General features: G+C 59.8%; 1 long non-coding RNA gene across 1 annotated transcript in view; it reads right to left on the reverse strand.

Moving 5' to 3' along the window:
- Nucleotides 1–884: 884 nt before the first annotated feature.
- Nucleotides 885–27,002, reverse strand: part of LOC140395348 (uncharacterized) — a 56,775-nt gene continuing 30,657 nt past the window's right edge. The window contains exon 2 of the long non-coding RNA XR_011936165.1: nucleotides 885–2,198. This is a non-coding gene — a long non-coding RNA (uncharacterized lncRNA). The remainder of the gene's footprint in view (nucleotides 2,199–27,002) is intronic.

Here is a 27,002-nt window from a genome sequence, read left to right on the forward strand (position 1 = left end):
GGCGGGACCCGAAGGAAAGTCAGTTTAATCCGGCACATTCCCTGTTTATTAACAAGGGAGGTAACAAGGTGTTTAGTTAATAAGCATGTTCTCTGGATCAGATCAATAAACTGGATACATTAAATGGGCTTGATATGTATCGGATATGAAAAAGCTTCATAAAAACTCATTTGAACCCTTGAGACAAAGAGACAAACATTAGAACCGGTCACAGTCCCCATTAAAACAGGCACTACGACCTCTAATATTGGGAACGGTGCAATCCTGTTCTGCATGAAGCAGATATATCTAGTGTTGGATTATTGAGATAGTTAAACTGTCCTTTAATTGATTCATTTCAGCCAGTTAACAACATTGATCCACATACAGTGCTTACTCGAATCTGCTAATCTAGATCTGTGTTTGGACTCAAGTCTTTTGTTACTGACTGGGATCTCTCTTTCTCTCACCCCCCGCCCCCCACCCGTGTTTCTCTCAGTATATTGACTGGGGCTTCTCTCGACCCTTGTCGCTGTCACTATAAATCATACAACACCAGGTGAAAGTCCAACAGGTTTGTTTCAAACACTAACTTTCGGAGCACTGCTCCTTCCTCAAGTGAATGGGGTGCTCCGAAAGCTAGTGTTTGAAACAAACCTGTTAGACTTTAACCTGGTATTGTAAGACTTCTCACTGTGCTCACCCCAGTCCAATGCCGGCATCTCCACATCATGACTATAAATCATCATTTAGAAAGTCAAGGAGAAATCAAAGACAGTCAGCATGGGTTTGTTAAGGGAGGATATCCTGTTGGTGGGAAGAGGACAAACACTACCATATGTGGAGGACAGACACTACCATGGACTAATTGAGCCACCTGGCCAGACTCTATGCTGTAGACTCAATGGAACCAAAACAAATATTTATTTCAGATTTACCTGTGGTGGTAGGAAAAACACAATCTACTACCCAGGATAAAATAAATGTACTTCATCTTTTGTGGATCATTTCAGTGGAAATGCGCATTCACAGGGTCAAAGAGCATCAGTCCACTGGAAGCAAAGTTTTGAAACCAGCCAGGCCAGCAGAAAGAAACCCGCCAAACCTCCCACATCACCAATTGTCAAAATGAATATGGTTCAGTCCTGGATGTGATTACCAGCAGCAACAACAACAGAATCCAACCCCTATAATCACTTATGCACTCGCTGGTGTGTTTGCAGGCTGGATACCTGAGTGAATCTCTTCCCACAGAGAGAGCAGGTGAATGGCCTCTCCCCGGTGTGAACTCGATGGTGTGTCTGCAGATGAGATACCCGAGTGAATCTTTTCCCACACATGGAGCAGGTGAACGGCCTCTCCCCAGTGTGAACTCGCTGGTGCATCAGCAGGTTGGATGCCTTTCTAAACCTCTTTGAGCAGTGAGAGCAGCTGAATGGTCTCTCCTCAGTGTGAATGCGCTGGTGGACCATCAGTTCCTGAGAGCTTTTGAAGCCACCGCCACAGTCAGAGCATTTGAAAGGTCTCTCATTGGTGTGACTGCCATGGTGTCTCAGCAGGCTGGATGATTGCGTGAATCCCTTCCCACACAAAGTGCAAGTGAACGGCCTCTCCCCGGTGTGAACGCGCCGGTGCTTCCGTAGGGTGGATGAATCACTGAATCCATTCCCACACTCTGAGCAGGTGAACGGCCTCTCCCCGGTGTGAACCCGCTGGTGTAACAGCAAGTGTGATGACTGAGTGAATCGCTTCCTACATTGAGAGCAGGTGAATGGTCTCTCTCCGGTGTGAATGCGTCGATGAGTTTCCAGCTCAGACGGAGAACGGAATCCTTTCCCACAGTCCCCACATTTCCATGGCTTCTCCATGGCACGGGTATCCTTGTGACACCCCGGGTTCAGCGATCAGTTGAAGGCTTGCTCACTCACAGAACACATGCACGGTCTCTCCTTGCTCTGTATGGTGCAATGTCAATTCATTAAAGCTCCTTCCGCAGTCAGTGGACTGGAACGCTACTCTAATGTGTGTGTGTGAGAGAATCGGTGCTTTCCAGTCACACTGATGTTTGAAATATTTTACCACAATAGAACAGACAAATACTTCTCCTTCTACATTCAAAGGCCGATGATATTCTGGTCCTGATGAATTAAGTGACTATCAGAGCTTGATGTAATTTTGGGTTTCAGTTCCCTGTCTGCAAATCCTCACCTTCTAACACCCTGCAAAAGGAGTTTACAAGAAATCATTAATGCCAGCACAGGATAGAAATTCAGCACAGATAATTCTAGTTTCTATGAAACAAGTTTTCCTCTCTCGTTGCACCAAAGCTGTAAATCCCTGTCCCCACACTCTCTCTCTTCTCTGGAAAATGACAATTTGTTGTAAAGTTTTTACATTTTTTCCTCTATTGATGGGTCTAACTGGCAGTCAATGGTTGTTCATTTTATTCCATCATTGGATATGAGCTCCACTGGCAAGGCCAGCAATCCCTGATAATACTGGTCTCCCAGTGGAAAAGCTAGGCTATTCTCCGCTCGAGCTGAGGACATTTGACAAGAGGGGGTTTCAAATAAATAACTGAAAAGAAAATGTTTTCAGTACCAGAACAATTCCACCGTTTTAAAGTAAACGGTTAAAAGAAAACCAGAGGCAACATGAGAAAAAAGCCTTTTTACATAACGATGGTTAGGTTTGGAATGCATTTTCTGGTAGGCTGGAGGGAAAGGATTCAATTTTGTAAAATTTATTCTTTCATGGGATATGGGCATTGCTGGCTAGGCCAGCATTTATTGCCCACCCCCAACTGCCCAAGAGAAGGGCTTTAAACAGGGAATTAGATTAATACTTGAAGGAAAAATAATTTAACGGATATGGGCAGAGTGGGGGAATGGGACTAACTGGCTTACACCTTTGAAAAGGCTAAATGGCCTGTAAATGTGCTATACTGTTGTATGATTCAAGAACACAAGCAGGAGTCGGCCACCAGGTCCTTCAGACCTGCCCCTCCATTCAATACGATCATGGCTGATTTATGCCGGCCTCAACTCCTTTTCTGTGCCGTTTCCCCATCGCCCAATGTTCCTCGATCTATCAAATATTTAGCCACCTTCACTTTAAATACTTTTGAATGATCCAGCCTCCACCACCCTCCAGGGGAGAGAATTCCAGAGATAACCATCCTTTGCGAGAAGAAATTTCTATGCACCTCAGTTTTAAATGACCGCCCTTTATCTTGTATCTTTGTGCCCTTGTTTGAGACTCTCCCACCATTGAAAACATCTCACCATCTACCCTGTCAAGCGCCCTCAGTATCTTTTATGTTTGAATAACGTCACCCCTTACTCTTCTAAACTCCAAGGAATATAGACCCAAACTATTTAGTCTCCCTTGATAGGGCAACCCTTTCATCTCAAGAATTAGCCTGGTAAATCTCCTTTAAACTGTCTCCAATGTTACAATATCCTATTTTAGGTAAGGGGACCACAAAACTGTATACAGTATTCCATGTGGGGCCTCACCAACACCCTGCACAATTGCAACAAAATTCAGTGTTGTGAGCCTCCCCCACCTCCCCACATATAAGAGATGAGGAGGAATTTATTCTCTGAGGGTAGTGAATCTGTGGAATTCTTTGCCACATGGGACTGTAGAGGCTGGGTTGTTAAGTATGCTCAAGGCTAAGATACAAATTATTAATCAGTAAGGGAATCAAGGTTTATGGGGCTAAGGCGGGAAAGTGGAGTTAAAGATTATCACATCAGATCAGTCGTGACACATTCTCCCGTGTCTGCGAGGGTTTCCTCCCACAGTCTTAAAATGTGCAGGTTAGGTGGATTAGCGATGCTAAATTGTGCCTAATGTCAAAAGATGTGTAAGTTAGGAAGGGTTACAGGGATAGGGTGGGTATTGGGCCCACGTAGGGTGTTTTTTCAGTGGGTCAGTGCAGACTGAGTAGGCCAAATGGCCTTGATCAGCACTGCAGGGATTCTATATGCACCAATATTCCATTTTGGGGTGGCAAGTAACATCCATTTCAGGCAAGTGCCAGGCAATGACCATCTCCAACAAGAAAGATTCGGATCAGCTCCCCTTGACATTCAATGGCATCCCCATTCCTGAAAGACAGACAGGTGCCGGAATGTGGCGACGAGGGTTTTTTCACAGTAACTTTATTGCCGTGTTAATGTAAGCCTACTTGTGACAATAAAGATTATTATTATTGATTCCAGGCTCCCTCTCAGCTGAAGGGTCACTGAAAAGATGGGTAGTTTGGCCTTGTCCCTTAAGGCAGCCACTACCCCCCCCCCCCCCCCCCCACATAACCCCCCTGGCCCCCCACTTCCAACCCGCCCACTTTCATCCCCACCTATCCACCCCCACTTCCCCCCAACATCCCCACATACTGCCCAAACTCCCCATTTACCCCTCCCACCTCCCCACTTAACCCCCTCACCTCCCCACATAGCCCCCACACTACCTCACTTAACCCCGCAACGCCCCACCCATCCCCACTTAGCCCCCAACACTTACACACCCACCTCATCCACCTAACCCTCCAGCCTCCCCACTTACCCCCTCATCTCCTACCCACGGCCCCACAATGGCCACCCCGCGCACCCCCACGGCCGCCCCGCGCCCCCCCCCACGGCCGCTCCGCCCCCCCCCCCACGGCTGCCCCGCGCCTCCCCCACGGCCGCCCCACCCCCCATCTCCCCACATAGCCCCCCCATCTCCCCACTTACCCCCCCAGCTCCCCACCCCCATCTCCCCACTTACCCCCCATCTACACCCTCATCTCCCCACTTACCTCCCCCATCTCCCCACCCCCATCTCCCCACTTAACCCGCCCATCTCCCACTGAACCCGCCCATCTCCCCACTGAACCCGCCCATCTCCCCACTGAACCCGCCCATCTCCCCACTGAACCCGCCCATCTCCCCACTGAACCCGCCCATCTCCCCACTGAACCCGCCCATCTCCCCACTGAACCCGCCCATCTCCCCACTGAACCCGCCCATCTCCCCACTGAACCCGCCCATCTCCCCACTGAACCCGCCCATCTCCCCACTGAACCCGCCCATCTCCCCACTTAACCCGCCCATCTCCCCACTTAACCCGCCCATCTCCCCACTTAACCCGCCCATCTCCCCACTTAACCCGCCCATCTCCCACTTACCCCCAACTACACCCCCATCTCCCACTTAACCCGCCCATCTCCCCACTTATCCCCATCTCCCCACTTACCCCCCCCATCTCCCCACTTACCCCCCATCTCCCCACTTACTCCCCCATCTCCCCACTTACTCCCCCATCTCCCCACTTACTCCCCCATCTCCCCACTTACTCCCCCATCTCCCCACTTACTCCCCCATCTCCACACTTACTCCCCCATCTCCCCACTTACTCCCCCATCGCCCCACTTACTCCCCCATCTCCCCACTTACCCCCCCATCTCCCCACTTACCCCCCCATCTCCCCACTTACCTTCCTCCATCTCCCGACTTACCTTCCTCCATCTCCCGACTTACCCCCCATCTCCCCACCTAGCCCCCCCATCTCCCCACTTACCCCACCCCCCATCTCCCCACTTACCCCCTCTCATCTCCCACTTACCACCCCACATCATCTCCCCAGTTACCCCCCCATCCCCCACTTGCCCCCACATCTCCCCACTATCCCCCACATCTCCCCACTTGCCCCCCCATCTCCCCACTTGCCCCCCCATCTCCCCACTTGCTCCCCCAACTCCCCACTTACCCCCCCATCTCCCCACTTACCTTCCTCCATCTCCCCACTTACCCCCCATCTCCCCACTTAGCCCCCCCCATCTCCCCACTTAGCCCCCCCATCTCCCCACTTGCCCCCCCATCTCCCCACTTGCCCCCCCATCTCCCCACTTGCCCCCCCATCTCCCCACTTGCCCCCCCATCTCCCCACTTGCCCCCCCATCTCCCCACTTGCCCCCCCATCTCCCCACTTGCCCCCCCATCTCCCCACTTGCCCCCCCATCTCCCCACTTGCCCCCCCATCTCCCCACTTGCCCCCCCATCTCCCCACTTGCCCCCCCATCTCCCCACTTGCCCCCCAATCTCCCCACTTGCCCCCCCATCTCCCCACTTGCCCCCCCATCTCCCCACTTGCCCCCCATCTCCCCACTTACCCCCCCCATCTCCCCACTTACCCCCCCCATCTCCCCACTTACCCCCCCATCTCCCCACTTACCCCCCCCATCTCCCCACTTACCCCCCCCATCTCCCCACTTACCCCCCCCATCTCCCCACTTACCCCCCCATCTCCCCACTTACCCCCCCCATCTCCCCACTTACCCCCCCCATCTCCCCACTTACCCCCCCCATCTCCCCACTTACCCCCCCCATCTCCCCACTTACCCCCCCCATCTCCCCACTTGCCACCCCCATCTCCCCACTTGCCACCCCCATCTCCCCACTTGCCACCCCCATCTCCCCACTTGCCACCCCCATCTCCCCACTTGCCACCCCCATCTCCCCACTTGCCCCCCCCATCTCCCCACTTGCCCCCCCCATCTCCCCACTTGCCCCCCCCATCTCCCCACTTGCCCCCCCATCTCCCCACTTGCCCCCCCATCTCCCCACTTGCCCCCCCATCTCCCCACTTGCCCCCCCATCTCCCCACTTGCCCCCCCATCTCCCCACTTGCCCCCCCATCTCCCCACTTGCCCCCCCATCTCCCCACTTGCCCCCCCATCTCCCCACTTGCCCCCCCATCTCCCCACTTGCCCCCCCATCTCCCCACTTGCCCCCCCATCTCCCCACTTGCCCCCCATCTCCCCACTTGCCCCCCATCTCCCCACTTGCCCCCCCATCTCCCCACTTGCCCCCCCATCTCCCCACTTGCCCCCCCATCTCCCCACTTGCCCCCCCATCTCCCCACTTGCCCCCCCATCTCCCCACTTGCCCCCCATCTCCCCACTTGCCCCCCCATCTCCCCACTTGCCCCCCCATCTCCCCACTTGCCCCCCCATCTCCCCACTTGCCCCCCCATCTCCCCACTTGCCCCCCCATCTCCCCACTTGCCCCCCCATCTCCCCACTTGCCCCCCATCTCCCCACTTGCCCCCCCATCTCCCCACTTGCCCCCCCATCTCCCCACTTGCCCCCCCATCTCCCCACTTGCCCCCCCATCTCCCCACTTGCCCCCCCATCTCCCCACTTGCCCCCCCATCTCCCCACTTGCCCCCCATCTCCCCACTTGCCCCCCATCTCCCCACAACTCCCCCACACATCTCCCCACTTACCCCCCATCTCCCCACTTACCCCCCCATCTCCCCATTTACCCCCCCCCAGCTCCCCACCCCCATCCCCCCACTTAACCCGCCCATCCCCCCACTTAACCCGCCCATCCCCCCACTTAACCCGCCCATCCCCCCACTTAGCCCGGCCCATCTCCCCACTTACCCCCATCTCCCCACTTACCCCCATCTCCCCACTTACCCCCATCTCCCCACTTACCACCCATCTCCCCACTTACCACCCATCTCCCCACTTACCACCCATCTCCCCACTTACCCCCCATCTCCCCACTTACCCCCCATCTCCCCACTTACCCCCCATCTCCCCACTTACCCCCATCTCCCCACTTACCCCCCATCTCCCCACTTACCCCCCATCTCCCCACTTACCCCCCATCTCCCCACTTACCCCCCATCTCCCCACTTACCCCCATCTCCCCACTTATCCCCCATCTCCCCACTTAACCCCCATCTCCCCACTTAACCCCCATCTCCCCACTTAACCCCCATCTCCCCACTTACCCCCCATCTCCCCACTTACCCCCCATCTCCCCACTTACCCCCCATCTCCCCACTTACCCCCCATCTCCCCACTTACCCCCCCATCTCCCCACTTACCCCCCCATCTCCCCACTTGAACCCCCATCTCCCCACATCTCCCCACTTACCCCCCACATCTCCCCACTTAACTAACCCACCCCATCTCCCCACTTGCCCCCCCATCTCCCCACTTGCCCCATCTCCCCACTTGCCCCCCCATCTCCCCACTTACCCCCCCATCTCCCCACTTAAACCCCCCATCTCCCCACTTACCCCCCCATCTCCCCACTTACCCCCCCATCTCCCCACTTACCCCCTCCATCTCCCCACTTACCCCCCCATCTCCCCACTTACCCCCCCATCTCCCCACTTACCCCCCCATCTCCCCACTTACCCCCCCATCTCCCCACTTACCCCCCCAATCTACACCCCCATCCCCCATTTACCCCCCCCCCCCAGCTCCCCACCCCCATCCCCCCGCTTAACCCGCCCATCCCCCCACTTAAGCCGCCCATCTCCCCACTTAGCCTCCCCCATCTCCCCACTTAGCCCCCCCCATCTCCCCACTTAGCCCCCCCATCTCCCCACTTAGCCCCCCCATCTCCCCACTTAGCCCCCCCATCTCCCCACTTAGCCCCCCCATCTCCCCACTTAGCCCCCCCATCTCCCCACTTAGCCCCCTCATCTCCCCACTTAGCCCCCCCATCTCCCCACTTAGCCCCCCCATCTCCCCACTTAGCCCCCCCATCTCCCCACTTAGCCCCCCCATCTCCCCACTTAGCCCCCCCATCTCCCCACTTAGCCCCCCCATCTCCCCACTTAGCCCCCCCATCTCCCCACTTACCCCCCCATCTCCCCACTTACCCCCCATCTCCCCACTTACCCCCCCATCTCCCCACTTACCCCCCCAATCTACATCCCCATCTCCCCATTTACCCCCCCCCCAGCTCCCCACCCCCATCCCCCCACTTAACCCCCCCATCTCCCCACTTAGCCCCCCCATCTCCCCACTTAGCCCCCCCATCTCCCCACTTAGCCCCCCCATCTCCCCACTTAGCCCCCCATCTCCCCACTTAGCCCCCCATCTCCCCACTTAGCCCCCCATCTCCCCACTTAGCCCCCACATCTCCCCACTTGGCCCCCACATCTCCCCACTTAGCCCCCACATCGCCCCACTTAGCCCCCACATCGCCCCACTTAGCCCCCACATCTCCCCACTTGCCCCCACATCTCCCCACTTGCCCCCACATCTCCCCACTTGCCCCCACATCTCCCCACTTGCCCCCACATCTCCCCACTTGCCCCCACATCTCCCCACTTGCCCCCACATCTCCCCACTTGCCCCCACATCTCCCCACTTGCCCCCACATCTCCCCACTTGCCCCCACATCTCCCCACCCATTTCCCCATTTACCCCCCATCCTCCCCACTTACCCCCCCAACCTCCCCACCTAACCCCCATCTCCCCACTTACCCCCCATCTCCCCACTTACACCCCCATCTCCCCACTTACCCCCCCATCTCGCCACTTACCACCCCATCTCCCACTTACCACCCCATCTCCCCACTTACCACCCCCGTCTCCCCACTTACCACCCCCATCTCCCCACATCTCCCCACTTACCCCCCCCACATCCCCCAACTTAACTCCCCCACCCCATCTCCCCACTTACCCCCCCCATCTCCCACTTACCCCCCATCTCCCGACTTACCCCACCATCTCCCCACTTACCCCCCCATCTCCCCACTTACCACGCCATCTCCCCACTTACCCCCCCCAATCTACACCCCCATCTCCCCATTTACCCCCCCTCCCAGCTCCCCACCCCCATCCCCCCACTTAACCGGCCAATCCCCCCACTTAACCGGCCCATCCCCCCACTTAACCGGCCCATCCCCCCACTTAACCGGCCCATCCCCCCACTTAACCGGCCCATCCCCCCACTTAACCGGCCCATCTCCCCCCCACTTAACCCCCCCATCTCCCCCCACTTAACCCCCCATCTCCCCCCACTTAACCCCCCCATCTCCCCCCACTTAACCCCCCCATCTCCCCCCACTTAGCCCTCCCATCTCCCCCACTTAGCCCTCCCATCTCCCCCACTTAGCCCTCCCATCTCCCCCACTTAGCCCTCCCATCTCCCCCACTTAGCCCTCCCATCTCCCCCACTTAGCCCTCCCATCTCCCCCACTTAGCCCTCCCATCTCCCCCACTTAGCCCTCCCATCTCCCCCACTTAGCCCTCCCATCTCCCCCACTTAGCCCTCCCATCTCCCCCACTTAGCCCTCCCATCTCCCCCACTTAGCCCTCCCATCTCCCCCACTTAGCCCTCCCATCTCCCCCACTTAGCCCTCCCATCTCCCCCACTTAGCCCTCCCATCTCCCCCACTTAGCCCTCCCATCTCCCCCACTTAGCCCTCCCATCTCCCCCACTTAGCCCTCCCATCTCCCCCACTTAGCCCTCCCATCTCCCCCACTTAGCCCTCCCATCTCCCCCACTTAGCCCTCCCATCTCCCCCACTTAGCCCTCCCATCTCCCCCACTTAGCCCTCCCATCTCCCCCACTTAGCCCTCCCATCTCCCCCACTTAGCCCTCCCATCTCCCCCACTTAGCCCTCCCATCTCCCCCACTTAGCCCTCCCATCTCCCCCACTTAGCCCTCCCATCTCCCCCACTTAGCCCTCCCATCTCCCCCACTTAGCCCTCCCATCTCCCCCACTTAGCCCTCCCATCTCCCCCACTTAGCCCTCCCATCTCCCCCACTTAGCCCTCCCATCTCCCCCACTTAGCCCTCCCATCTCCCCCACTTAGCCCTCCCATCTCCCCCACTTAGCCCTCCCATCTCCCCCACTTAGCCCTCCCATCTCCCCCACTTAGCCCTCCCATCTCCCCCACTTAGCCCTCCCATCTCCCCCACTTAGCCCTCCCATCTCCCCCACTTAGCCCTCCCATCTCCCCCACTTAGCCCTCCCATCTCCCCCACTTAGCCCTCCCATCTCCCCCACTTAGCCCTCCCATCTCCCCCACTTAGCCCTCCCATCTCCCCCACTTAGCCCTCCCATCTCCCCCACTTAGCCCTCCCATCTCCCCCACTTAGCCCTCCCATCTCCCCCACTTAGCCCTCCCATCTCCCCCACTTAGCCCTCCCATCTCCCCCACTTAGCCCTCCCATCTCCCCCACTTAGCCCTCCCATCTCCCCCACTTAGCCCTCCCATCTCCCCCACTTAGCCCTCCCATCTCCCCCACTTAGCCCTCCCATCTCCCCCACTTAGCCCTCCCATCTCCCCCACTTAGCCCTCCCATCTCCCCCACTTAGCCCTCCCATCTCCCCCACTTAGCCCTCCCATCTCCCCCACTTAGCCCTCCCATCTCCCCCACTTAGCCCTCCCATCTCCCCCACTTAGCCCTCCCATCTCCCCCACTTAGCCCTCCCATCTCCCCCACTTAGCCCTCCCATCTCCCCCACTTAGCCCTCCCATCTCCCCCACTTAGCCCTCCCATCTCCCCCACTTAGCCCTCCCATCTCCCCCACTTAGCCCTCCCATCTCCCCCACTTAGCCCTCCCATCTCCCCCACTTAGCCCTCCCATCTCCCCCACTTAGCCCTCCCATCTCCCCCACTTAGCCCTCCCATCTCCCCCACTTAGCCCTCCCATCTCCCCCACTTAGCCCTCCCATCTCCCCCACTTAGCCCTCCCATCTCCCCCACTTAGCCCTCCCATCTCCCCCACTTAGCCCTCCCATCTCCCCCACTTAGCCCTCCCATCTCCCCCACTTAGCCCTCCCATCTCCCCCACTTAGCCCTCCCATCTCCCCCACTTAGCCCTCCCATCTCCCCCACTTAGCCCTCCCATCTCCCCCACTTAGCCCTCCCATCTCCCCCACTTAGCCCTCCCATCTCCCCCACTTAGCCCTCCCATCTCCCCCACTTAGCCCTCCCATCTCCCCCACTTAGCCCTCCCATCTCCCCCACTTAGCCCTCCCATCTCCCCCACTTAGCCCTCCCATCTCCCCCACTTAGCCCTCCCATCTCCCCCACTTAGCCCTCCCATCTCCCCCACTTAGCCCTCCCATCTCCCCCACTTAGCCCTCCCATCTCCCCCACTTAGCCCTCCCATCTCCCCCACTTAGCCCTCCCATCTCCCCCACTTAGCCCTCCCATCTCCCCCACTTAGCCCTCCCATCTCCCCCACTTAGCCCTCCCATCTCCCCCACTTAGCCCTCCCATCTCCCCCACTTAGCCCTCCCATCTCCCCCACTTAGCCCTCCCATCTCCCCCACTTAGCCCTCCCATCTCCCCCACTTAGCCCTCCCATCTCCCCCACTTAGCCCTCCCATCTCCCCCACTTAGCCCTCCCATCTCCCCCACTTAGCCCTCCCATCTCCCCCACTTAGCCCTCCCATCTCCCCCACTTAGCCCTCCCATCTCCCCCACTTAGCCCTCCCATCTCCCCCACTTAGCCCTCCCATCTCCCCCACTTAGCCCTCCCATCTCCCCCACTTAGCCCTCCCATCTCCCCCACTTAGCCCTCCCATCTCCCCCACTTAGCCCTCCCATCTCCCCCACTTAGCCCTCCCATCTCCCCCACTTAGCCCTCCCATCTCCCCCACTTAGCCCTCCCATCTCCCCCACTTAGCCCTCCCATCTCCCCCACTTAGCCCTCCCATCTCCCCCACTTAGCCCTCCCATCTCCCCCACTTAGCCCTCCCATCTCCCCCACTTAGCCCTCCCATCTCCCCCACTTAGCCCTCCCATCTCCCCCACTTAGCCCTCCCATCTCCCCCACTTAGCCCTCCCATCTCCCCCACTTAGCCCTCCCATCTCCCCCACTTAGCCCTCCCATCTCCCCCACTTAGCCCTCCCATCTCCCCCACTTAGCCCTCCCATCTCCCCCACTTAGCCCTCCCATCTCCCCCACTTAGCCCTCCCATCTCCCCCACTTAGCCCTCCCATCTCCCCCACTTAGCCCTCCCATCTCCCCCACTTAGCCCTCCCATCTCCCCCACTTAGCCCTCCCATCTCCCCCACTTAGCCCTCCCATCTCCCCCACTTAGCCCTCCCATCTCCCCCACTTAGCCCTCCCATCTCCCCCACTTAGCCCTCCCATCTCCCCCACTTAGCCCTCCCATCTCCCCCACTTAGCCCTCCCATCTCCCCCACTTAGCCCTCCCATCTCCCCCACTTAGCCCTCCCATCTCCCCCACTTAGCCCTCCCATCTCCCCCACTTAGCCCTCCCATCTCCCCCACTTAGCCCTCCCATCTCCCCCACTTAGCCCTCCCATCTCCCCCACTTAGCCCTCCCATCTCCCCCACTTAGCCCTCCCATCTCCCCCACTTAGCCCTCCCATCTCCCCCACTTAGCCCTCCCATCTCCCCCACTTAGCCCTCCCATCTCCCCCACTTAGCCCTCCCATCTCCCCCACTTAGCCCTCCCATCTCCCCCACTTAGCCCTCCCATCTCCCCCACTTAGCCCTCCCATCTCCCCCACTTAGCCCTCCCATCTCCCCCACTTAGCCCTCCCATCTCCCCCACTTAGCCCTCCCATCTCCCCCACTTAGCCCTCCCATCTCCCCCACTTAGCCCTCCCATCTCCCCCACTTAGCCCTCCCATCTCCCCCACTTAGCCCTCCCATCTCCCCCACTTAGCCCTCCCATCTCCCCCACTTAGCCCTCCCATCTCCCCCACTTAGCCCTCCCATCTCCCCCACTTAGCCCTCCCATCTCCCCCACTTAGCCCTCCCATCTCCCCCACTTAGCCCTCCCATCTCCCCCACTTAGCCCTCCCATCTCCCCCACTTAGCCCTCCCATCTCCCCCACTTAGCCCTCCCATCTCCCCCACTTAGCCCTCCCATCTCCCCCACTTAGCCCTCCCATCTCCCCCACTTAGCCCTCCCATCTCCCCCACTTAGCCCTCCCATCTCCCCCACTTAGCCCTCCCATCTCCCCCACTTAGCCCTCCCATCTCCCCCACTTAGCCCTCCCATCTCCCCCACTTAGCCCTCCCATCTCCCCCATTTAGCCCTCCCATCTCCCCCACTTAGCCCTCCCATCTCCCCACTTAGCCCTCCCATCTCCCCACTTAGCCCCCCATCTCCCCACTTAGCCCCCCATCTCCCCACTTAGCCCCCCATCTCCCCACTTAGCCCCCCATCTCCCACTTAGCCCCCCATCTCCCCACTTAGCCCCCCATCTCCCCACTTAGCCCCCCATCTCCCCACTGAGCCCCCTCATCTCCACACTTAGCCCCCCCATCTCCCCACCTCCCCTCTTACTCCCCCATCTCCCCTCTTACTCCCCCATCTCCCCACTTACTCCACACATCTCCCCACTTACTCCACACATCTCCCCACTTACCACCCCCATCTCCCCACTTACCACCCCCATCTCCCCACTTACCACCCCCATCTCCCCACTTACCCCCCCAATCTACACCCCCATCTCCCCATTTACCCCCCCCATCCCCCCACTTTGCCCCATCTCCCCACTTAGCCCCCCCATCTCCCCACTTAGCCCCCCCATCTCCCCACTTAGCCCCCCCATCTCCCCACTTAGCCCCCCCATCTCCCCACTTAGCCCCCCCCATCTCCCCACTTAGCCCCCCCCATCTCCCCACTTAGCCCCCCCCCATCTCCCCACTTAGCCCCCCCATCTCCCCACTTAGCCCCCCCATCTCCCCACTTAGCCCCCCCATCTCCCCACTTAGCCCCCCCATCTCCCCACTTAGCCCCCCCATCTCCCCACTTAGCCCCCCCATCTCCCCACTTAGCCCCCCCACCTCCCCACTTACTCCCCCACCTCCCCACTTACTCCCCCACCTCCCCACTTACTCCCCCACCTCCCCACTTACTCCCCCACCTCCCCACTTACTCCCCCACCTCCCCACTTACTCCCCCACCTCCCCACTTACTCCCCCACCTCCCCACTTACTCCCCCACCTCCCCACTTACTCCCCCACCTCCCCACTTACTCCCCCACCTCCCCACTTACTCCCCCACCTCCCCACTTACTCCCCCCATCTCCCCACTTACTCCCCCCATCTCCCCACTTACTCCCACCATCTCCCCACTTAACCACCATCTTCCCACTTACCCCCCATCTCCCCACTTAGCCCCCCCATCTCCCCACTTAGCCCCCCCATCTCCCCACTTAGCCCCCCCATCTCCCCACTTAGCCCCCCCATCTCCCCACTTAGCCCCCCCATCTCCCCACTTAGCCCCCCCATATCTCCCCACTTAGCCCCCCATCTCCCCACTTAGCCCCCCCATCTCCCCACTTAGCCCCCCCATCTCCCCACTTACTCCCCCACCTCCCCACTTACTCCCCCACCTCCCCACTTACTCCCCCACCTCCCCACTTACTCCCCCATCTCCCCACTTACTCCCCCCATCTCCCCACTTACTCCCCCCATCTCCCCACTTACTCCCCCCATCTCCCCACTTAACCACCATCTCCCCACTTACCCCCATCTCCCCACTTACCCCCATCTCCCCACTTACCCCCCATCTCCCCAGTTACCCCCATCTCCCCATTTACCCCCCATCTCCCCACTGAGCCCCCCCATCTCCCCACTTAGCCCCCCCATCTCCCCACCTCCCCTCTTACTCCCCCATCTCCCCTCTTACTCCCCATCTCCCCACTTACTCCACACATCTCCCCACTTAACTACCCCACCCCATCTCCCCATGTACCCCCCCATCTCCCCACTTACCCCCCCATCTCCCCACTTATCCCCCCCATCTCCCCACTTATCCCCCCCATCTCCCCACTTACCACCCCCATCTCCCCACTTACCACCCCCATCTCCCCACTTACCACCCCCATCTCCCCACTTACCACCCCCATCTCCCCACTTACCCCCCCAATCTACACCCCCATCTCCCCATTTACCCCCCCCCCAATCCCCCCACTTTGCCCCATCTCCCCACTTAGCCCCCCCATCTCCCCACTTAGCCCCCCCATCTCCCCACTTAGCCCCCCCATCTCCCCACTTAGCCCCCCCATCTCCCCACTTAGCCCCCCCATCTCCCCACTCAGCCCCCCCATCTCCCCACTCAGCCCCCCATCTCCCCACTTAGCCCCCCCCATCTCCCCACTTAGCCCCCCCCATCTCCCCACTTAGCCCCCCCCATCTCCCCACTTAGCCCCCCCCATCTCCCCACTTAGCCCCCCCCATCTCCCCACTTAGCCCCCCCATCTCCCCACTTAGCCCCCCCATCTCCCCACTTAGCCCCCCCATCTCCCCACTTCGCCCCCCCATCTCCCCACTTCGCCCCCCCATCTCCCCACTTCGCCCCCCCATCTCCCCACTTAGCCCCCCCATCTCCCCACTTAGCCCCCCCATCTCCCCACTTAGCCCCCCCATCTCCCCACTTAGCCCCCCATCTCCCCACTTAGCCCCCCCATCTCCCCACTTAGCCCCCCCATCTCCCCACTTAGCCCCCCCATCTCCCCACTTAGCCCCCCCATCTCCCCACTTAGCCCCCCACCTCCCCACTTACTCCCCCACCTCCCCACTTACTCCCCCACCTCCCCACTTACTCCCCCGCCTCCCCACTTACTCCCCCGCCTCCCCACTTACTCCCCCGCCTCCCCACTTACTCCCCCGCCTCCCCACTTACTCCTCCGCCTCCCCACTTACTCCCCCGCCTCCCCACTTACTCCCCCACCTCCCCACTTACTCCCCCACCTCCCCACTTACTCCCCCACCTCCCCACTTACTCCCCCACCTCCCCACTTACTCCCCCACCTCCCCACTTACTCCCCCACCTCCCCACTTACTCCCCCATCTCCCCACTTACTCCCCCCATCTCCCCACTTACTCCCCCCATCTCCCCACTTAACCCCCATCTCCCCACTTACCCCCCATCTCCCCACTTACCCCCATCTCCCCACTTACCCCCATCTCCCCACTTACCCCCATCTCCCCACTTAACCACCATCTCCCCACTTACCCCCCATCTCCCCACTTACCCCCATCTCCCCACTTACCCCCATCTCCCCACTTACCCCCCATCTCCCCACTTACCCCCATCTCCCCATTTACCCCCCATCTCCCCACTGAGCCCCCCCATCTCCCCACTTAGCCCCCCCATCTCCCCACCTCCCCTCTTACGCCCCCATCTCCCCTCTTACTCCCCATCTCCCCACTTACTCCACACATCTCCCCACTTAACTACCCCACCCCATCTCCCCATGTACCCCCCATCTCCCCACTTACCCCCCCATCTCCCCACTTATCCCCCCCATCTCCCCACTTACCACCCCCATCTCCCCACTTACCACCCCCATCTCCCCACTTACCACCCCCATCTCCCCACTTACCCCCCCAATCTACACCCCCATCTCCCCATTTACCCCCACCAATCCCCCCACTTTGCCCCATCTCCCCACTTAGCCCCCCCATCTCCCCACTTAGCCCCCCCATCTCCCCACTTAGCCCCCCCATCTCCCCACTTAGCCTCCCCATCTCCCCACTTAGCCCCCCCCATCTCCCCACTTAGCCCCCCCCATCTCCCCACTTAGCCCCCCCCATCTCCCCACTTAGCCCCCCCATCTCCCCACTTAGCCCCCCCATCTCCCCACTTAGCCCCCCCATCTCCCCACTTAGCCCCCCCATCTCCCCACTTAGCCCCCCCATCTCCCCACTTAGCCCCCCCATCTCCCCATTTAGCCCCCCCATCTCCCCACTTAGCCCCCCCATCTCCCCACTTACTCCCCCACCTCCCCACTTACTCCCCCACCTCCCCACTTACTCCCCCACCTCCCCACTTACTCCCCCACCTCCCCACTTACTCCCCCGCCTCCCCACTTACTCCCCCGCCTCCCCACTTACTCCCCCGCCTCCCCACTTACTCCCCCGCCTCCCTACTTACTCCCCCGCCTCCCCACTTACTCCTCCGCCTCCCCACTTACTCCCCCGCCTCCCCACTTACTCCCCCACCTCCCCACTTACTCCCCCACCTCCCCACTTACTCCCCCACCTCCTCACTTACTCCCCCACCTCCCCACTTACTCCCCCATCTCCCCACTTACTCCCCCCATCTCCCCACTTACTCCCCCCATCTCCCCACTTACTCCCCCCATCTCCCCACTTAACCCCCCATCTCCCCACTTACCCCCCATCTCCCCACTTCCCCCCATCTCCCCACTTACCCCCATCTCCCCACTTACCCCCATCTCCCCACTTACCCCCATCTCCCCACTTACCCCCATCTCCCCACTTACCCCCATCTCCCCACTTACCCCCCATCTCCCCACTGAGCCCCCCCATCTCCCCACTTAGCCCCCCCATCTCCCCACCTCCCCTCTTACTCCCCCATCTCCCCTCTTACTCCCCATCTCCCCACTTACTCCACACATCTCCCCACTTAACTACCCCACCCCATCTCCCCACTTACCCCCCCATCTCCCCACTTACCCCCCCATCTCCCCACTTATCCCCCCCATCTCCCCACTTATCCCCCCCATCTCCCCACTTATCCCCCCCATCTCCCCACTTATCCCCCCCATCTCCCCACTTACCACCCCCATCTCCCCACTTACCACCCCCATCTCCCCACTTACCACCCCCATCTCCCCACTTACCCCCCCAATCTACACCCCCATCTCCCCATTTACCCCCCCCAATCCCCCCACTTTATCCCCATCTCCCCACTTAGCCCCCCCATCTCCCCACTTAGCCCCCCCATCTCCCCACTTAGCCCCCCCATCTCCCCACTTAGCCCCCCCATCTCCCCACTTAGCCCCCCCATCTCCCCACTTAGCCCCCCCCATCTCCCCACTTAGCCCCCCCATCTCCCCACTTAGCCCCCCCCATCTCCCCACTTAGCCCCCCCATCTCCCCACTTAGCCCCCCCATCTCCCCACTTAGCCCCCCCATCTCCCCACTTAGCCCCCCCATCTCCCCACTTAGCCCCCCCATCTCCCCACTTAGCCCCCCCATCTCCCCACTTAGCCCCCCCATCTCCCCATTTAGCCCCCCCGCCTCCCCACTTACTCCCCCGCCTCCCCACTTACTCCCCCGCCTCCCCACTTACTCCCCCGCCTCCCCACTTACTCCCCCGCCTCCCCACTTACTCCCCCGCCTCCCCACTTACTCCCCCGCCTCCCCACTTACTCCCCCGCCTCCCCACTTACTCCCCCGCCTCCCCACTTACTCCTCCGCCTCCCCACTTACTCCCCCGCCTCCCCACTTACTCCCCCACCTCCCCACTTACTCCCCCACCTCCCCACTTACTCCCCCACCTCCCCACTTACTCCCCCACCTCCTCACTTACTCCCCCACCTCCCCACTTACTCCCCCATCTCCCCACTTACTCCCCCCATCTCCCCACTTACTCCCCCCATCTCCCCACTTACCCCCCATCTCCCCACTTCCCCCCATCTCCCCACTTACCCCCATCTCCCCACTTACCCCCATCTCCCCACTTACCCCCATCTCCCCACTTACCCCCCATCTCCCCACTTACCCCCATCTCCCCACTTACCCCCCATCTCCCCACTGAGCCCCCCCATCTCCCCACTTAGCCCCCCCATCTCCCCACCTCCCCTCTTACTCCCCCATCTCCCCTCTTACTCCCCATCTCCCCACTTACTCCACACATCTCCCCACTTAACTACCCCACCCCATCTCCCCACTTACCCCATCTCCCCACTTACCCCCCCATCTCCCCACTTATCCCCCCCATCTCCCCACTTATCCCCCCCATCTCCCCACTTACCACCCCCATCTCCCCACTTACCACCCCCATCTCCCCACTTACCACCCCCATCTCCCCACTTACCACCCCCATCTCCCCACTTACCACCCCCATCTCCCCACTTACCCCCCCAATCTACACCCCCATCTCCCCATTTACCCCCCCCCAATCCCCCCACTTTGCCCCATCTCCCCACTTAGCCCCCCCATCTCCCCACTTAGCCCCCCCATCTTCCCACTTAGCCCCCCCATCTCCCCACTTAGCCCCCCCATCTCCCCACTTAGCCCCCCCATCTCCCCACTTAGCCCCCCCATCTCCCCACTTAGCCCCCCCATCTCCCCACTTAGCCCTCCCATCTCCCCACTTAGCCCCCCCATCTCCCCACTTAGCCCCCCCATCTCCCCACTTAGCCCCCCCATCTCCCCACTTAGCCCCCCCCATCTCCCCACTTAGCCCCCCCATCTCCCCACTTAGCCCCCCCCTCTCCCCACTTAGCCCCCCCATCTCCCCACTTAGCCCCCCCCATCTCCCCACTTAGCCCCCCCCATCTCCCCACTGAGCCCCCCCATCTCCCCACTTAGCCCCCCCCATCTCCCCACCTCCCCTCTTACTCCCCCATCTCCCCTCTTACTCCCCCATCTCCCCTCTTACTCCCCCATCTCCCCACTTACTCCACACATCTCCCCACTTAACTCCCCCACCCCATCTCCCCACTTACCCCCCCATCTCCCCACTTACCACCCCCATCTCTCCACTTACCCCCCAATCTACACCCCCATCTCCCCATTTACCCCCCCAGCAACCCACCCCCATCCCCCCACTTTGTCCCATCTCCCCACTTACTCCCCCACCTCCCCACTTACTCCCCCACCTCCCCACTTACTCCCCCACCTCCCCACTTACTCCCCCACCTCCCCACTTACTCCCCCACCTCCCCACTTACTCCCCCACCTCCCCACTTACTCCCCCACCTCCCCACTTACTCCCCCACCTCCCCACTTACTCCCCCACCTCCCCACTTACTCCCCCACCTCCCCACTTACTCCCCCACCTCCCCACTTACTCCCCCACCTCCCCACTTACTCCCCCACCTCCCCACTTACTCCCCCCATCTCCCCACTTACCACCCCCATCTCCCCACTTACCACCCCCATCTCCCCACTTACCACCCCCATCTCCCCACTTACCACCCCCATCTCCCCACTTACCCCCCCAATCTACACCCCCATCTCCCCATTTACCCCCCCCAATCCCCCCACTTTATCCCCATCTCCCCACTTAGCCCCCCCATCTCCCCACTTAGCCCCCCCATCTCCCCACTTAGCCCCCCCATCTCCCCACTTAGCCCCCCCATCTCCCCACTTAGCCCCCCCATCTCCCCACTTAGCCCCCCCATCTCCCCACTTAGCCCCCCCCATCTCCCCACTTAGCCCCCCCATCTCCCCACTTAGCCCCCCCATCTCCCCACTTAGCCCCCCCATCTCCCCACTTAGCCCCCCCATCTCCCCACTTAGCCCCCCCATCTCCCCACTTAGCCCCCCCATCTCCCCACTTAGCCCCCCCATCTCCCCACTTAGCCCCCCATCTCCCCACTTAGCCCCCCCATCTCCCCATTTAGCCCCCCCATCTCCCCACTTAGCCCCCCCCACCTCCCACTTAGCCCCCCCGCCTCCCCACTTACTCCCCCGCCTCCCCACTTACTCCCCCGCCTCCCCACTTACTCCCCCGCCTCCCCACTTACTCCCCCGCCTCCCCACTTACTCCCCCGCCTCCCCACTTACTCCCCCGCCTCCCCACTTACTCCCCCGCCTCCCCACTTACTCCTCCGCCTCCCCACTTACTCCCCCGCCTCCCCACTTACTCCCCCACCTCCCCACTTACTCCCCCACCTCCCCACTTACTCCCCCACCTCCCCACTTACTCCCCCACCTCCTCACTTACTCCCCCACCTCCCCACTTACTCCCCCATCTCCCCACTTACTCCCCCCATCTCCCCACTTACTCCCCCCATCTCCCCACTTACCCCCCATCTCCCCACTTCCCCCCATCTCCCCACTTACCCCCATCTCCCCACTTACCCCCATCTCCCCACTTACCCCCATCTCCCCACTTACCCCCCATCTCCCCACTTACCCCCATCTCCCCACTTACCCCCCATCTCCCCACTGAGCCCCCCCATCTCCCCACTTAGCCCCCCCATCTCCCCACCTCCCCTCTTACTCCCCCATCTCCCCTCTTACTCCCCATCTCCCCACTTACTCCACACATCTCCCCACTTAACTACCCCACCCCATCTCCCCACTTACCCCATCTCCCCACTTACCCCCCCATCTCCCCACTTATCCCCCCCATCTCCCCACTTATCCCCCCCATCTCCCCACTTACCACCCCCATCTCCCCACTTACCACCCCCATCTCCCCACTTACCACCCCCATCTCCCCACTTACCACCCCCATCTCCCCACTTACCACCCCCATCTCCCCACTTACCCCCCCAATCTACACCCCCATCTCCCCATTTACCCCCCCCCCAATCCCCCCACTTTGCCCCATCTCCCCACTTAGCCCCCCCATCTCCCCACTTAGCCCCCCCATCTTCCCACTTAGCCCCCCCATCTCCCCACTTAGCCCCCCCATCTCCCCACTTAGCCCCCCCATCTCCCCACTTAGCCCCCCCATCTCCCCACTTAGCCCCCCCATCTCCCCACTTAGCCCTCCCATCTCCCCACTTAGCCCCCCCCATCTCCCCACTTAGCCCCCCCATCTCCCCACTTAGCCCCCCCATCTCCCCACTTAGCCCCCCCCATCTCCCCACTTAGCCCCCCCATCTCCCCACTTAGCCCCCCCCTCTCCCCACTTAGCCCCCCCATCTCCCCACTTAGCCCCCCCCATCTCCCCACTTAGCCCCCCCCATCTCCCCACTGAGCCCCCCCATCTCCCCACTTAGCCCCCCCCATCTCCCCACCTCCCCTCTTACTCCCCCATCTCCCCTCTTACTCCCCCATCTCCCCTCTTACTCCCCCATCTCCCCACTTACTCCACACATCTCCCCACTTAACTCCCCCACCCCATCTCCCAACTTACCCCCCCATCTCCCCACTTACCACCCCCATCTCTCCACTTACCCCCCAATCTACACCCCCATCTCCCCATTTACCCCCCCAGCAACCCACCCCCATCCCCCCACTTTGTCCCATCTCCCCACTTACTCCCCCACCTCCCCACTTACTCCCCCACCTCCCCACTTACTCCCCCACCTCCCCACTTACTCCCCCACCTCCCCACTTACTCCCCCACCTCCCCACTTACTCCCCCACCTCCCCACTTACTCCCCCACCTCCCCACTTACTCCCCCACCTCCCCACTTACTCCCCCACCTCCCCACTTACTCCCCCACCTCCCCACTTACTCCCCCACCTCCCCACTTACTCCCCCACCTCCCCACTTACTCCCCCACCTCCCCACTTACTCCCCCACCTCCCCACTTACTCCCCCACCTCCCCACTTACTCCCCCACCTCCCCACTTACTCCCCCACCTCCCCACTTACTCCCCCACCTCCCCACTTACTCCCCCACCTCCCCACTTACTCCCCCACCTCCCCACTTACTCCCCCATCTCCCCACTTACTCCCCCATCTCCCCACTTACTCCCCCCATCTCCCCACTTACTCCCCCCATCTCCCCACTTACCCCCCATCTCCCCACTTACCCCCATCTCCCCACTTAACCCCCATCTCCCCACTTAACCCCCATCTCCCCACTTAACCCCCATCTCCCCACTTAACCCCCATCTCCCCACTTACCCCCCCATCTCCCCACTTACCACCCCCATCTCTCCACTTACCCCCCAATCTACACCCCCATCTCCCCATTTACCCCCCCAGCAACCCACCCCCATCCCCCCACTTTGTCCCATCTCCCCACTTACTCCCCCACCTCCCCACTTACTCCCCCACCTCCCCACTTACTCCCCCACCTCCCCACTTACTCCCCCACCTCCCCACTTACTCCCCCACCTCCCCACTTACTCCCCCACCTCCCCACTTACTCCCCCACCTCCCCACTTACTCCCCCACCTCCCCACTTACTCCCCCACCTCCCCACTTACTCCCCCACCTCCCCACTTACTCCCCCACCTCCCCACTTACTCCCCCACCTCCCCACTTACTCCCCCACCTCCCCACTTACTCCCCCACCTCCCCACTTACTCCCCCACCTCCCCACTTACTCCCCCACCTCCCCACTTACTCCCCCACCTCCCCACTTACTCCCCCACCTCCCCACTTACTCCCCCACCTCCCCACTTACTCCCCCACCTCCCCACTTACTCCCCCATCTCCCCACTTACTCCCCCATCTCCCCACTTACTCCCCCCATCTCCCCACTTACTCCCCCCATCTCCCCACTTACCCCCCATCTCCCCACTTACCCCCATCTCCCCACTTAACCCCCATCTCCCCACTTAACCCCCATCTCCCCACTTAACCCCCATCTCCCCACTTAACCCCCATCTCCCCACTTAACCCCCATCTCCCCACTTAGAACATAGAACATAGAACAATACAGCGCAGTACAGGCCCTTCGGCCCACGATGTTGCACCGAAACAAAAGCCATCTAACCTACACTATACCATTATCATCCATATATTTATCCAATAAACTTTTAAATGCCCTCAATGTTGGCGAGTTCACTACTGTAGCAGGTAGGGCATTCCACGGCCTCACTACTCTTTGCGTAAAGAACCTACCCCTGACCTCTGTCCTATATCTATTACCCCTCAGTTTAAGGTCTGTCCCCTCGTGCTAGCCATTTCCATCCGCGGGAGAAGGCTCTCACTGTCCACCCTATCTAACCCTCTGATCATTTTGTATGCCTCTATTAAGTCTCCTCTTAACCTTCTTCTCTCCAACGAAAACAACCTCAAGTCCATCAGCCTTTCCTCATAAGATTTTCCCTCCATACCAGGCAACATCCTGGTAAATCTCCTCTGCACCCGTTCCAAAGCCTCCACGTCCTTCCTATAACGCGGTGACCAGAACTGTACGCAATACTCCAAATGCGGCCGTACCAGAGTTCTGTACAGTTGCAACATGACCTCCTGACTCCGGAACTCAATCCCTCTACCAATAAAGGCCAACACTCCATAGGCCTTCTTCACCACCCTATCAACCTGGGTGGCAACTTTCAGGGATCTATTTACATGGACACCTAGATCCCTCTGCTCATCCACACTTTCAAGAACTTTTCCATTAGCCACATATTCCGCATTCCTGTTATTCCTTCCAAAGTGAATCACCTCACACTTCTCTACATTAAACTCCATTTGCCACCTCTCAGCCCAGCACTGCAGCTTATCTATATCCCTCTGTAACCTGCTACTTCCTTCCACATTATCGACAACACCACCGACTTTAGTATCGTCTGCAAATTTACTCACCCACCCTTCTGCGCCTTCCTCTAGGTCATTGATAAAAATGACAAACAGCAACGGCCCCAGAACAGATCCTTGTGGTACTCCACTTGTGACAGAACTCCATTCTGAACATTTCCCATCAACCACCACCCTCTGTCTTCTTTCAGCTAGCCAATTTCTGATCCACATCTCTAAATCACCCTCAATCCCCAGCCTCCGTATTTTCTGCAATAGCCTACCGTGGGGAACCTTATCAAACGCTTTGCTGAAATCCATATACACCACATCAACTGCTCTACCCTCGTCTACCTGTTCAGTCACCTTCTCAAAGAACTCGATAAGGTTTGTGAGGCATGACCTACCCTTCACAAAGCCATGCTGACTATCCCTGATCATATTATTCCTATCTAGATGATTATAAATCTTGTCTCTTATAATCCCCTCCAAGACTTTACCCACTACAGACGTGAGGCTCACCGGTCTATAGTTGCCGGGGTTGTCTCTGCTCCCCTTTTTGAACAAAGGGACCACATTAGCTATCCTCCAGTCCTCTGGCACTATTCCTGTATCCAATGATGCCATAAAAATCAAAGCCAATGGTCCAGCAATCTCTTCCCTGGCCTCCCATAGAATCCTAGGATAAATCCCATCAGGTCCCGGGGACTTATCTATTTTCAGCCTGTCCAGAATTGCCAACACCTCTTCCCTACGTACCTCAATGCCATCTAATCTATTTACCTGGAGCTCAGCATTCTCCTCCACAACATTATCTTTTTCCTGAGTGAATACTGACGAAAAATATTCATTTAGTATCTCGCCTATCTCTTCAGACTCTACACACAACTTCCCATCCCTGTCCTTGACTGGTCCTACTTTGTCCCGAGTCATTCGCTTATTCCTGACATACCTATAGAAAGCTTTTGGGTTTTCCTTGATCCTTCCTGCCAAATACTTCTCATGTCCCCTCCTTGCTCGTCTTAGCTCTCTCTTTAGATCCTTCCTCGCTACCTTGTAACTATCCATCGCCCCAACTGAAACTTACCCCCCATCTCCCCACTTACCCCCAATCTCCCCACTTACCCCCCCAAATCTGCCCACTTACCCCCCCCCAATCTCCCCACTTAACCCCCCCAAAATCTCCCCACTTAACCCCCCCAAAATCTCCCCACTTACCCCCCAAAGCTCCCACATACCCACCAAAATCTCCCCACTTACACCCGAAAATCTCCCCACTTACCCCCCCCAAATCTCCCCACATCTCCCCCACTTACCCCCAAAAAATCTCCCCACTTACCCCCCCGTCTCCCCACTTACGCCCCCATCTCCCCACTTACCCGCCCCCCAAAATCTCCCCACTTAACCCCCAAATCTCCCGACTTACCCCCCCAAAATCTCCCCACATCTCCCCCCCCAAAATCTCCGCACTCACACCCCCCCAAATCTCCCCACTGACCCCCCCAAAATCTCCCCACTTACCACCCCAAAATCTCCCCACTTACCCCCCCACCAAATCTCCCCACATTCCCCCCCATCTCCCGACTTACCCCCCCATCTCCCGACTTACCCCCCCAAAATCTCCCCACTTACCCCCCTCCAAATCTCCCCACTTACCCCCCAAATCTCCCCACTTACCCCCCAAATCGCCCCACTTACCCCCCCAAATCTCCCCACTTACCCCCCCAAATCTCCCCACTTACCCCCAAATCTCCCCACTTACCCCCCCATCTCCCCACTTACCCCCCCCAAAATCTGCCCACTTACCCCCCCAAATCTCCCCACTTACCCCCCCAAATGACCCCACATACCCCCCAAATCTCCCCATACCCCCCAAATCTCCCCACATACCCCCCAAATCTCCCCACTTAACCCCCAAATCTCCCCACTTAACCCCCAAATCTCCCCACTTAACCCCCAAATCTCCCCACTTAACCCCCCAAAAATCTGCCCACTTACCCCCCAAAAATCTGCCCACTTACCCCCCAAAAATCTGCCCACTTACCCCCCAAATCTCCCCACTTACCCTCCCAAATCTCCCCACCTACCCTCCCAAATCTCCCCACTTACCCCCCCCAGAACTCCCCACTTATCCCCCAAG

This window comes from Scyliorhinus torazame, chromosome 18 (assembly GCF_047496885.1).
Source record: "Scyliorhinus torazame isolate Kashiwa2021f chromosome 18, sScyTor2.1, whole genome shotgun sequence".
NCBI classification, from domain to species: domain Eukaryota; kingdom Metazoa; phylum Chordata; class Chondrichthyes; order Carcharhiniformes; family Scyliorhinidae; genus Scyliorhinus; species Scyliorhinus torazame.